At 35.6% G+C, this 13,053-nt stretch overlaps 1 long non-coding RNA gene across 1 annotated transcript in view; it reads left to right on the top strand.

Annotated features, from left to right (window-relative positions):
• The first annotated feature begins 3,470 nt into the window (after positions 1 to 3,470).
• LOC135300007 (uncharacterized) overlaps positions 3,471 to 13,053 on the top strand; it is a 105,097-nt gene continuing 95,514 nt past the window's right edge. Inside the window, exon 1 of the long non-coding RNA XR_010361866.1 lies at positions 3,471 to 3,650. This is a non-coding gene — a long non-coding RNA (uncharacterized LOC135300007). The remainder of the gene's footprint in view (positions 3,651 to 13,053) is intronic.

The following is a 13,053-nucleotide window of genomic DNA, read 5'->3' as shown; positions in this document are numbered from 1 at the left end:
ATTATTTAGCAGAAAATTGTACCAAATTTAAGAGATTTAGAGACATGAAGTCTACTTGCCTTTATTCTTTCTGCTTGTATTGCATGTGTGCTCACGGATTTCATTTAATTGCACCAAGAATTTTACTTTGCATGTTTGTTTCCAGATTCTAGAAGTTTTTATACTAAAGTATATACTCTTCTTCAATATATACAAATATTCAGCTACCTTATAAAAGTCAGAGAAATACAATGGTATTATCAGGTGTGTCTCAGACCAAAGTATTTTTCCATACAATCTAGGCTGTGAAATGTTCTGCCACAGAGCACTGCCTACATGAACCCAAAGAAGTAATTGCACTGATTCACAGAAAGAAGATTCTGTTTACTTTTTAGTCATACAATATCAGATGCTTAAAAATTAACATGGAAAAACCTCATTAAGCCCTTTGTGATACAGTTACATAAAAATATTGTGTAGACCTGTGGACTACATATACATGCTTTACAAATCTCAACTCATGTAAAAATACATTTCCCCCATGTATTATATTCAAGTTTCAAGATGTTCACATCCAGAATAAAGAAACACAGCTACTATAGGCACATTAAACAACTACAGATCACTTAGACCCCCAAACTTCTGTTTCAGACTGGCTGAATAGCTAATATGCAAATAATTTTCTCACTCTATTCTAGCATTTCCTAATAGTTTATTAACATGCAATATCTCTCTTACCATAAACTTCACCTTGCTTGAAAGAAGAAATATTAACTGTTTCATTAATATTTATGTTCAAAATTGTCATCTCTCCCAACCAATTTTGATGTTGATGCAATTTTTTCAGAATAACTGTTAGAAAAATGTCTCCCTCCAAAAACAATCCCTTCTCTTCTCAATCCCAGGTAACATGTTTTCCTTCCTTGTCTCTGACCATGCTATCAGCCTGGCTGTCCCTTTTCTACCTGTTCATACCAGTGAACATATGCCATAGTGCTCTTGACTCTGAAATGTCCCTGTCCTATTGTCATCTATTATAACCACTTTTATTTTTAAATAGTAGTTTGTTATCAATTAAATACCATTTTACAGACAAATGAAATATAATAGTTTTAGTACTAGTCATTCTGAAATATCTCCGACTTAATACAAGCATACAATTTTACAGCATGAACCTCCCAAGGGGTTCTATTCTTTAAATATAAATTTTGATTTATAACCTTTATAGTAATTATTTTTCTTTTAAGTCCTCATTAATCCCATTTATCCCTTATCTTTTTCCACACATGTCAAGAACCCAGCTTCTGTGCTGAGGGAGGAATTAAACAGCAGCTAGAATAAGGGTTGCACTTGAAGTCTCCTATGGGCTGTGTCAGGAATGGAAATCAAATTCAGAATAGGCAACACTAAGTATTGAAGCATCTGACAATAACTGTCTGTTCCCAAATATTTTAAAGAAAGAAAATAGACCTTGTTTCAAGAGGAGCTCAGCAAAAAAAGAATAGTTAGTAAGAAATCACCCCTGATGTTACCATCAAAAGACTGTTAGGGGAAAAAAGGAGCCTGTCTTATAAATAAATCAAGATTTTACTTTTAGCCTAACTACTGTTTTATTGGCCTATTTTAAAAGTGCAAGTTATTCCTAATTCAGTTACAATTAAATTAACACTTGAAGTACAAACCATTTAAGTATTGTAGAAAATACTTATTTATTACAAGATTCAAGTCATTTATGTGGCTACATGTGAAGAATCTACAATCTAGTCCTTCTTTGTCTTTTAACACTCATCCTTTCTCAATACTTCTGAATTACAGTTATGCTCCTATTTGTTGAGATGACAAAGCCATAAAGAAACTGTAAAGTTGTAAAGCTATAAAGCCACCAAAAATCTCCAAGACGGAAGCAAAGGACCAACATGGGTGCAGTTTCTGTTTGTTTAAATTTGTTTATAACATTCTTCTCTTTTGATCCTTAACAGCATATCTGACAGCAGTAGTGGAACTGTTGCTCCCTCATCCTATGGGAAACAGCATGTGAAACACAGCAGCCCATAGCAGAAAATCTTATGTTCATTGGGATATTTTTTGTCATGGAAGGTCCATGAAACATGGACGCAGAGGACAGGTGTTTTGTCATCCCAAACAGACCTGAATGTCTGTTAGACAGATGTCTGCAGTTAGCTGGGCCAGGCAGTCAGACTGGTCCTAAACAGGACTCCTACTTCCTTCTTAAATTGTTTCTGGATTATGTCTTCTAGGCAGAACTTGCATTTGATTCACATACTCCTAGAATGCTGATGCCCAGGAAAGCAGTAATCAAGAGACACAATCAATCTTATACAACATTTCTATTTAAACATGAAATAAAATATGATGAAATCTCCAGTATAGCTTTCAAAAAATATTTTTTCATGCTCTTCTTATTTAGGATATTGCTGGCAATATCCTACTGGTCAAAACCAATACCCTAACTAAAAAAAAAAAAGAAGCAAAAACAACAACAACAACAAAAAAACCAAAACAAACTCACTGTTTTTTATAGATAAGTATGTCTATTCAGGAAGACAAGCCAAGAGACTGTTGAATGTTCTCCTGAATAACTGCAGTGCAGGGTCACATCAAAAGATGAATATTAGGTAGTGCCAACTCACCATCTAATCATCATTAAAGGCAGGATGATGCCAGTGTGGACAGATGGATTGAAAAACATTCCATTCATTGCAAAAATACACAAATAAGGAAATTAGGAGTAGTGGATGTAGCCACATGAAAGCATTCTTAAAAATGGGGTTCAGTTTCAGCCTCATCACTTTATTTTTTGGTTTCATTCTTCAGCACTACAACCTTTGGACAGTGGTCCATAATGCTGAGAAAAACTGTTTATCAGCTTTTTATGACATTCTTGGTTTCAGTTCTTCTTCTATTTTGGAAAAAAACCCAAAAACATTAGAGGAGAATCCTAATAATACATTCCAAATATGTTTGGATACAGCTGCACATACATAATTGTAGGCAGCTATGAAAATTAAGTTTGCATTCAGTAAGGAATGTAACAGTCATAGGGAATGACTAAAGCCTTTGAAAATCATATGAATTATATTTGTTTTGTCAACACCAAATGTCAACAAAGTGAGCTATACCGAACCATTGGATTTGCGTTTCCCTTGTTATCCTACTTTTTTTAAAATTTCATTTAACCATCATGTTTTCTAGGTGGTGGAGATGCTAACAGAAAATTTGTGTCTGTATGTGTGAGAATGAATGGCTACTATCTTCTAAATCACCCTGCAGTGGGGTCTTCCTTTTCTCTTAGCCTGATTTTCTGTATATTTCTCTCTGCTAGCTCTAGACCAACACAGGGGCTACTCTGCAGGCAGAGCAAGCTTCCCACTCCAGGGCAAACTTCCCACTCCCCTCCTGATGTGATGCTTAGCTGTGCTGGCATTGGTGCTGGCAGCAGCACCACACACAAGTACTGCAAGAGGGAAACGTCTCTGGAAGGTTTTGCTGGTGTTTAGGAAGATCTGGTGGGAATGGACCGCAGTGATAAAAGCCATTACTGCTTCATTTTACTGCCCACTAGTCCTTAATTTTTCTTCCCTAGGCAACAGAAAGCACAGTTGCTAATACCAGGGATCAAGGTATTAATGGATTTCAACTGAGTTGTGACGGTAGGTTCTGTGAAGTTTTTTCTTATTTTCAAAGCTTGCAGCAACAGAAAATGAATTGAATTGGCAGTAATTTTTTTAAACTTTCAGACATTGAAATCTAGAATTTTCTGAGTTTGCTGCTTCTAAAAAAAAAAGTATTTTTAACTCTGGTGATAAAATGAAATAGAATGTAAGTAATTTATACTAAAACAACATCACTCCTTCTGTTAAAAATTTTTCTCTCACATTTATGTCAGCATATCTTGCTGGTAAAGACAGTGTGAATTGGTTGGTGTTTGAACTGGACATCTGAACTTTTCAAGTGTTACCAGTGAATTTTATGCACTTGTGATAGTCAATATTAGTTCAATTTTATTATAGAAAATTAGAGGACATTGTGATCTCATTTAGATGAAATGCATCATCAGGACATCACTGTTTGTTTTTTTTTAAGGATGCACTCTGAATGAAAGGTAAGTTTTGTGCAAATTCAAGACTGAGTTATTATGTTCTTTCTGCTTAAATGCCCCTTCTCTGTTTTAGAGCTAGCCAAGTATATTTTTCATTTCATATCCTAAAATTTGTCTAACATTGATATGCATTGCTACTCCATGGCAACAGGAATTATACTCCCAGCGTGGTTATACCTCTGTAATAAATGACAGAAGCAGCACAAACCGTTCCTTTAACCAGCCATCAAACACATGTATGCTTTACTTGCAAATAATATAGGATAAATTTTTCCCACTCAAGTCCACACCATGAATTTGATTTTCTTCCTGGAACAAGAGTGTGACTTATTCAGAATTAAAAGAAATAGACTGGAGTTGTTTCCCTGGATTACTTTGAAAGTTGGTATTGCCAGCCTTAATCCTTCACAAGCCATGAATCAAGCACAGAAAAAGCTGAGAATGGCATTAAATAAAAATGTGATTTCAAATAATAATAATAAAGTACTTTAATTTGCCTTCCATTTTCATGCAATATTTATATTCATATTTTTGATTATCTTTAAAATAAAGACTTTTCCAAATAAGACAGATATTCTCCTGTAAGTCTAAATGAAAATCACCAAATACCATAATCAAGAGGAAATTAGGTGAATAGTCAAGCACATATTTGAAAACCAGCAAAAGCAGTCTCCATGTACTTCTCTCATGCTCAACAGCACAAGAATCTTCAATAAGCTTCAGTATTCCTCTATCACTTGAATGCAAAAATAGCATGTGAATAGTTGGGAGGATAAATCACCCAACTATTATTTAACACCTCCACTCTGTCAGTCTTTTCCTCTATTATTTGCAAGTAATCCTAGGTAGGATCAGGTAGTGTGAAGAAAGTACAGTAAATGAACTGCAGGTATAATATTTTTACTGATATTTTTATTTCTATTAGTACTGAGGATAATTTGTCTATTAAAATCCACTAAAAAAAATACTACCACTGAAATGGTGACCTAAGAATAAGGTCACATATTCCAAAAACATATTTTCATAAAAATAAACACAGAAGCTAATTTTTCCAAGTGAGCAGGGCTTTTTTCCCATTAGATAATTTTCTAATCTTATTTTTTCCCACCCTAAATGTTTTTAATACTTAAAATAGAGACAATTGTACAACAAAATTTACTCATTTTGATTGTTGACCCTATAGATTCTCTAAGGCTTTTAGGGCATCGTGAGTGCATGCCAGCTGGAAGACCTGGAGGAAAGGCTTCGGTTCAGCTGGCTCATACATCACTTCCAACACGTGGATAAGCATACACTGATGACTACATGCACTCCTTTTGTACATATCTGTACAACTTTTTGTACAAATCTAGAACAGCAACTAGGGACAGCTGGCTAAATTCCTTTTTTAGGAAGGATTTATTGCAAGTCAAACCCAGAAGTCTGACTGCAGAAGCATGAGGGTACTTCAGGACTCCACATGGCAAGTGTCTTTAGTGGCAACCAGCAGAGAAAATGGATGTGCCAGTAGAATAAGCTAATCTTGTGGATTTGGTTTAATAACATCATTCAGAATTTTACAGCAGCATACAACACCGGACAATTCTATCTGTACTTACATAACCATTTCAGGATTAGGAATTGTTTCGAAAAGTTTCAGTATTTTGATTGCTTTTAAATTGTCCCCAAATTATTGTTCTGAAAATTTAAACCAAATTAACCTAATAATGCACAGTCATGTCAAATATGCATAAAAAACATTGGCTAAACTTTTGCAATCCTAAAAACCCCACATTTAAAAGAAATAGATTTAAAAACAGAGGAACTGAAGAAATCATTAAAAACAAAATAAACCAGAGTCAGGATGCCTTAATGAATAAAAAATTAGCATTTTGTTCAGTCTGGTTTTGACAAAGTTTAATTCTGTTATGGGGGCAGTGTAACCTTCTTAAGATATACAATTTTGGGTTAATTCTTGAGAACTAAGATCCAGCTACCTGTATTCATGAGGCAGCATAATTTTTTCCTAGCCTTAAGCAAACTCTCAGATAATTTTCTAAGCCCTTTTATTTTTCCTTTACGGGAAGCACTCCACACTACTTTCATCCACTCAAATTCCCATGGATAATTGTGTCCAGTGCCTCTTGCAGACGAGAAGCCTCCAAGCTCTTGCGTAGGACCTTTACAGAAATAACAGGGGAGTAAGCCACGTGCTGAGTCAGTTGTTCTGGCAAATGCCCACAAGTGCAGCCTCTCCGGTATGGAACTGCACATGAAATTATGATGTGACTCATGGGCAGTCATTCTTTTACCTGACAAATGTGTATCTACTCACACAATGCAGTAAGCATTAAACTCAGATTCTTGCACTGTAAATTGACTTAATCAAGGCTGCAGACATGCAAAGTATAAGGAATTTGGAAGTTTAAACTTTTCTAAGCCAACCCCACAAACAGAATGGATCTTAGACCTATTGGTATTAAATGAAAAGCTTTTTTTTCTTTGTTTTTTCTTTTTGTTCCATACCAATGAATTCTGCAGCGTACTTAAACAAAGGTGCATATCATTGTCCCATAGTTTTTCTCTAAAGCATACATTTGAAAATATCCATTTAACTGTAAGTATCCAAAAGATGTTAATAGATCATTAAAAAATGTTAATATATGTCACAAAAGATATCATATAAGCTATCCAAAACTTACTCAGAACTTTACAAAATAAACTAAAATTTAAAACTTTAACATTAGCCTAAAATTTTAATTTTTGAAATCCTAGTTGCTCTTGCACATAATTGACCATCCATCTTCCTGTCACACTGTAACAGGTCACAAGATCAGCTATGATTTTTTATTTATTTTCTGAATCCTTAGAATAATATACAGGATTCTAAGCTGTTTCATGTGAAAACTGAGGTATAGGTTTGTCAAATTCTTGAGTAGTGAAAAATTCTGGCTTACTGGAACACCACTGTGATTACATGAAAACACATGATTTTTTAAAAGCTTCTTGGATTTTATAGACTCTGCATAAATTGAGTATTCCTAATCTAGAAAAGGGTAGAGACATATCTCTGAGAGCAACTTTGTTTACTGGACTTGAGAAATTTTCTGTAAATTTACATTTGAAACTCAATTCTAATAAACTTGTCATATAAGTTGCATTCTGTTCCCTATTTTAATTCAAGTGATTTTTGTTGTTTTAATGTATTAGGCCAGTGTGCAATTATAAAACTTGTAGCCCACATTTCCAGCATAGTGTGATATATAGACTAGAACAAAGAGGGCAATGTGCATGCAATTTGGATTGGTATTTAATTCTAGTTTTTAATGTAACACAAGAAATGTTGTCATATAAGATTATTTGAGTTATACTAAAAATGTTTAGTGATAAATTACTTGGCTAATTTTAAATACAAGATTCAAAATTTTCTGCTTTTAATTCCCTAAGAAAACTAGCTAAATTCAAGTAATAAACATAGGAATGACTTTTTTTTTTCTTTTCCTTAAAGTTATATGGAAAAAAATAATTTAAAAAAAGTTTAAATAGTTCCGTTTGTGTTTTCTAGAAGTTACTTTAAAAATGAAATGTGCTTCTCAGAATTAATCATGCAGCTCTCTCTGTTTCAGTCCAGGGATGAGTTATTTTGATTTCAGAATGCACTTTTATCTAATGGATAGCAATTATATTGTATAATAGTTTTTAATTCCAGGAAGCTAATTTCAAAGGAGCGCTGGAAAGATCCCAGCTATCTAAATTGCTAGAGCTCTTTTCAGAGGCCATAGAAAATGTTGCCACCATCAGTCTGCCTGTAACTGCATATATTTGCTTCCAGATTTGTGATACTTACGACAATAGTAAGGTTTGATGAGTTTGCCCCTCTCAAGGAACCAAACGTTGATAAGATCTCACAAAAACTTATTTATAGCTAATATATTTTCAGTCATAAGGTGAAACACAAAGAAACTGCAGGAAACAATGTAATAAAACACAGTAGGAAGGAATGCTCTGCAATTGTTTTATTTTGAAACATCCCTTGCTTTAATATCAAAGCAACACTGAGGTAGCAGAAGAGGTCAAATTCAGTCACAGTGCAGGTGATTAATGACACTTTCTATATAAAATAGAATATACATTTTTGCTATTATCTATGTAAGTTTCCTACCACTTTGTGTCATCACCTCTACAGACAGCAGTTGATGCCTTGGCTGTGTGGCTCCAAGTTGTCCCTGCACAACCCAAGCCAGAAGCACATGGTCACCATTAGGTGAAGTGTCCCGCCTGCCAGGATCTCCTGCCACTGTGGCAATTAGAAGAACAGCAAAATATCCCCTCTAAGGACTTAGGGCCAGGCCTTCTTTGGCATCCAGCTGCCAGGCAGCTGTCCTTAAACAGCACCTCCCCATTCCCAGGTGCCTGGTTCCCCTGTCCAGCCAAACACCTGGGCTTCAGCTAGCAATGCCATGATTCTGCACCAGGTCTTCGCCCTTCTTCAGCAAGACAGCTGCAAAAGGCTCGTGTGTGGTGCCTGGTACATTCCCTACCTGCATGCAGTGGGAGACTATCAGGAAGCTAAAATCATTAGCCAATCATTGACAAATCATTGACCAATTGGTTCTTTTGCAGAGTGCTGTAGCAGGTGCACATTACCCAAAAAGCAAAGGACAGAGCACATCCAGAAGCACTTGCTGAAGAGAAGCAGCAAGTGTGGAACATGGTCCAAGGAGAAGTGGGTTTCAGACTGATCAAAGACACTGGCCAGGCATATCTTAATTACTAATATTTTCTGTGGGGGCAGGGTGTGTGTGTGTACTTAAGAGAATGAGGATCACAGAAAAATGGGCAAGTTCTGTCTGTTACAGGAAGGTAATTTTCAATTAAGGTTCAGCATATTCTTTCAGGCAAAACATGGCAGGCCGAGCAGAGCACCTGCTGCTGCAGCCCAGAGGCACTCTGATGAGCCAGCTGTGACCGACGTCACCTTGGCTAAAGCAGGATCTGAGGCTAGATTAGAAACAGAAATGTCACTGCTGGGAGCCAGGCACAGATCTCTCAGCACTGGGAAGCGATACCATAGAGAGTGTCCCTGGTGCGCGTCTGCTAACGTCAGTGCCAAGGTGAGGGTGTCAGTGTTTTGTGTGCTTAGCAGAGCTTCCTCGCCAGATCAGAGGCTTGGCTTTCAGATTAACAGCTGAAATTTAGCCAGACAGTGATGGCACGCAAGGGTGACTGGATATGGACTGCAGAAAAGTATTGGCAAGGTCCTAGACCTGTGTGAGACAGACAGTTTGGATAGCAAGGGACCTTTAAGCCTTAAAATTTGTTTACTTCAATTTGGCTATTTGCTAGTGTGGAGTTAACATGGATGAGTTTATAGGAGCTGCAGTGTAGGAAATAGTTGCCCAGGCATAAAGCAGATGGTTAGTTTACCTGTGGCTAATTTGTTTTATTACTGGGAAAAAAAAAAAAAAAGGAAGCATGCATTCAGCATACTTTTATTATTAGCCTACTTGTATTATCAATCTTATACTAATATTTAAAAATATGTGGTGAAAAAATTTGCATGAAAACAAACCCCAAATTTATTTTAATTTTTTCCCTGTTTAAAAACAGGAATTTTTAATTAGCATAAACATAATTTATAAAGTAGGAAGAGAGGCTGAGATCCTATCTAACACCTTGGAGAACTTGCCACATCACAGAATTTGTACAAATATTTTGTAGTGGGAATGGCTCTGGTAGAATATCAGTGATTACTTCTACGAGTTTTAGTCCTTGCTTCCTTGTGTAGATTATCACCATTACTACTTGCAGAAAATTGTTGTATTTTTTGCAACCTCAAAACCATCATTGTAATAAAATGGACCATCTGTAGAAGACACATAAGGATGCATCTCTGGACTTTAGATGATTATTTGTAAGTTTGTGCTCACAGGCATTTGTGAAAACTCATGCATTCTATTTTTCTTTGAAAAAAAAGTAATTCCTCTTATATCAGGAAAGACTATTGCTATTCAAAATATACAGCTCTGCACTGCTCTAACTAAGGAATTTATAATATACTCTGTAATGCAATATACCTGGGAGGAAAACCATTCAAAACAAATATCACAATTAATTCAAAGCAAACAGGCTTATTCTTCAACAGGTACCTGCAGATCTGTGCTGCATGCCAACTAAAATGTATTTTTAGATTTTTTGGCTTTTCTATCTGGCAAACTTATCAAGGGGACATCTGGAAATAAGTATCACATGGAAATAAGTGTCACACTGCAATTACTGTTATTGTAACCTACAACAATACTTTCTGGAGGCCATTGAGCCCCTACTGCATTTGATAAAATAACATGGTCATGCATTCTGATTTTGAATGAGTTGAATGAGAGGATGACTTCAATGCCTCACAGATACATCTGTAATTTCTGTAATGCTTTCCATATCAGGTTGCTCTTGATATTTATTTTATTTGGGTTTCTGACACAGCATGAGGATTACTACAATGAAATGAAAGCTACATTGATTAAGGCATGACTGATGTATCTGCAATTAATCTTAACTGAGAATTTAATTTTTCATTTGGAACTGTTGCAGACAGAACATGATTTCCTTTGCCTTTTTTTTTGTTTAATACTCTACTGGTTTTTTACTGCTAAAGGAAAAATAGTGCTGTATCTCAAATCACATAGTTAAGATATCAAGTATTATCAAATAGCTACTTTTAGTTGACACATGAAATTGATCTGATTAGTTACATCTTGGTGTTGCTCATCCTGGATTGTGAATGCAAGCAATGCTAACAAAAATATTCCCTGTGTACATTAAAAAAAAAAAAAGTTATTTTCAGGAGTTTCAGCTCCTGTATGTGCATTTCTGTATGAGCTTCTTGTAAACGTTCCCACTAATAGAGACTGGTCAGAGGGCACTTGAGGAAATAAAGAGAAATAGAATATGATCGCAGCTGAACAGAATTCACTTAAATATTCAGGAAACAATTGATAGAAAATGCTAGTAAAATCTGTTCAGCTCTAACATCTGGATGGCTTGAGTAAAAAAAAAAATAAAATTAAATGCCACTTTGAAACAAATTTATTAAAGTTACCACAGCATTCTGGGAGCTTGTGTCAGTTGTTCCAGAAATCCAATTTGTTGTAGATATATTGGAGGTTCACAAAAGAGGTAAACAGTTGCTGTGCTGAAAAATTCTATGGGAGTAAGTAGGTAGAGGATGGGAAATTTATTTGTTCATATTATTTGCTCTAGGATATTAATTTCATGTAAAAATTAAAACTGGGCAATGATATTTGCATTAGCTATGTCTTAGTGCAGAAACAAATCACTTTGTTATTATGAGTTAGCAGTTTTTCTTCTTAGAGGAAAAAATGAAAAGCCCTATTTCTTGGACATATAAGCAGATGAGCCATCACCATGGCAACAAAAGGACGTATCCATCGCGTCATTCTGTCAAACAGCCCCTGCATGTGACTCCAAGCTCACATTCCTTCCTTCCATCTGAAAGTAGGTTTTAGTCGTGCCATCCAATAAAATCAATACCCAGTAGGATGTTTTCTGTCTGTCATAGTTTCAAAATGAAAAGCTACTTAGAGTAGCCTTTCTTGTCTTAAAGAAAAAGTAAAGGCTGTTTATCTATCACATACTAGAGTTAATGAGAAATAGAATTAATAGAAAATAGATCATTCGTTTCCAGGAATGATAAGTTTGCTCTTGCTCTTTATTATGTTTAGTGATTCAGCCATGTCTTTGTTACAGAGTATTATGACAGGTTCTTTAGACAGCTTACAGCAGTGAGTCTGCTTTAAGAGAAACACTATGTTCTCTCCCAGAGTTATGAAAGAGGCTTTGATTTCTCCACCAAAAGGAAGAGAATCACATTGCAAGCATGATTTACAAATCAGGCAACAGAAACCAAATACAAACACACAGTGTTAATTGATCATCCATTTCCCGTGCAAAAAAGGAATTTTATTCAAAGCAAGATTTTATTTTCATGTCCTTGACCTCTTCAAAAGTGTTTTCCATCTTCTCTCTCAGGATCTAGAAGGTTGTTTTCACCTTGCCTCATCTTTCCTCGTCATCACATTAGATTTTAACCTTCTCTACACCTGCAGTGTGACAGGAACACATTTGGCCTTTGCCTTCCTGGTCTAATTCCCAGAAGCTTTCCCAAATATTACAGAAGCAATGGTGACTTGCACTTGTGTGCGTTCTGCATTTTACCTCAACTAAGTTAACTCAGGTTCTGTTTCCATGTGTCAAATGACCACTGCAACAAGTCTCTGGAAGAAAATAAATAACAGTTGCCTCATTAGGTAGACCTTGAGGCAACCTTGCTTCTTAGGTTTTGTGCTCTTTGTCTGCTCAATAATTTGCGATGAATACCAGTTGTGTCTATGTGTAACACCAACTTTCACTGGAATTAATGTTTCAGTTTAACTACGGAGTTATCATGCCTTAGGATCCATACACCAGCATGATAGTTATTGAAGGTGTGGAATGTAAGAGATGGAAAAAATTATGATGATGAGAAAGAACCATCTCTGTATCACTACATTAAAGTAATGAATGATATAACTTACACAAGAATGCATGGCTCCAGAACCTGAACTTTTTCCCCCTAATAATGCTTTCTTCAGTCTTATCTAAGTAAAACTGAAGGAGGTATATAAAAACTGTTCTCTCTATCTCTCTTTCTCTTTGAAACACACATTTTAGATGTATGAAAATGTAAAATCCATGAAAATATATATGAGGAGAGCCTATACACAAGAGTCTATATTCAAGAGGATTAACAGATATATGGGAAAGTGATTTGCAAAATGCCAATTTTCCCTATCAAATTAATGGTCTGGAAATGCTTCTAAGCAACTTCTGTCAGTTTCAGTTAAGACAGACCTACTGATAGTTTCCAAAACAGATTGCCAGAATCACACTAGTGAAACTGTTTCCTGTGCAAATGGGAA

This window comes from Passer domesticus, chromosome 4, assembly GCF_036417665.1.
Source record: "Passer domesticus isolate bPasDom1 chromosome 4, bPasDom1.hap1, whole genome shotgun sequence".
In the NCBI taxonomy this organism is placed as follows: Eukaryota; Metazoa; Chordata; class Aves; order Passeriformes; family Passeridae; genus Passer; species Passer domesticus.
This window is presented reverse-complemented; position numbering and strand designations above follow the sequence as displayed.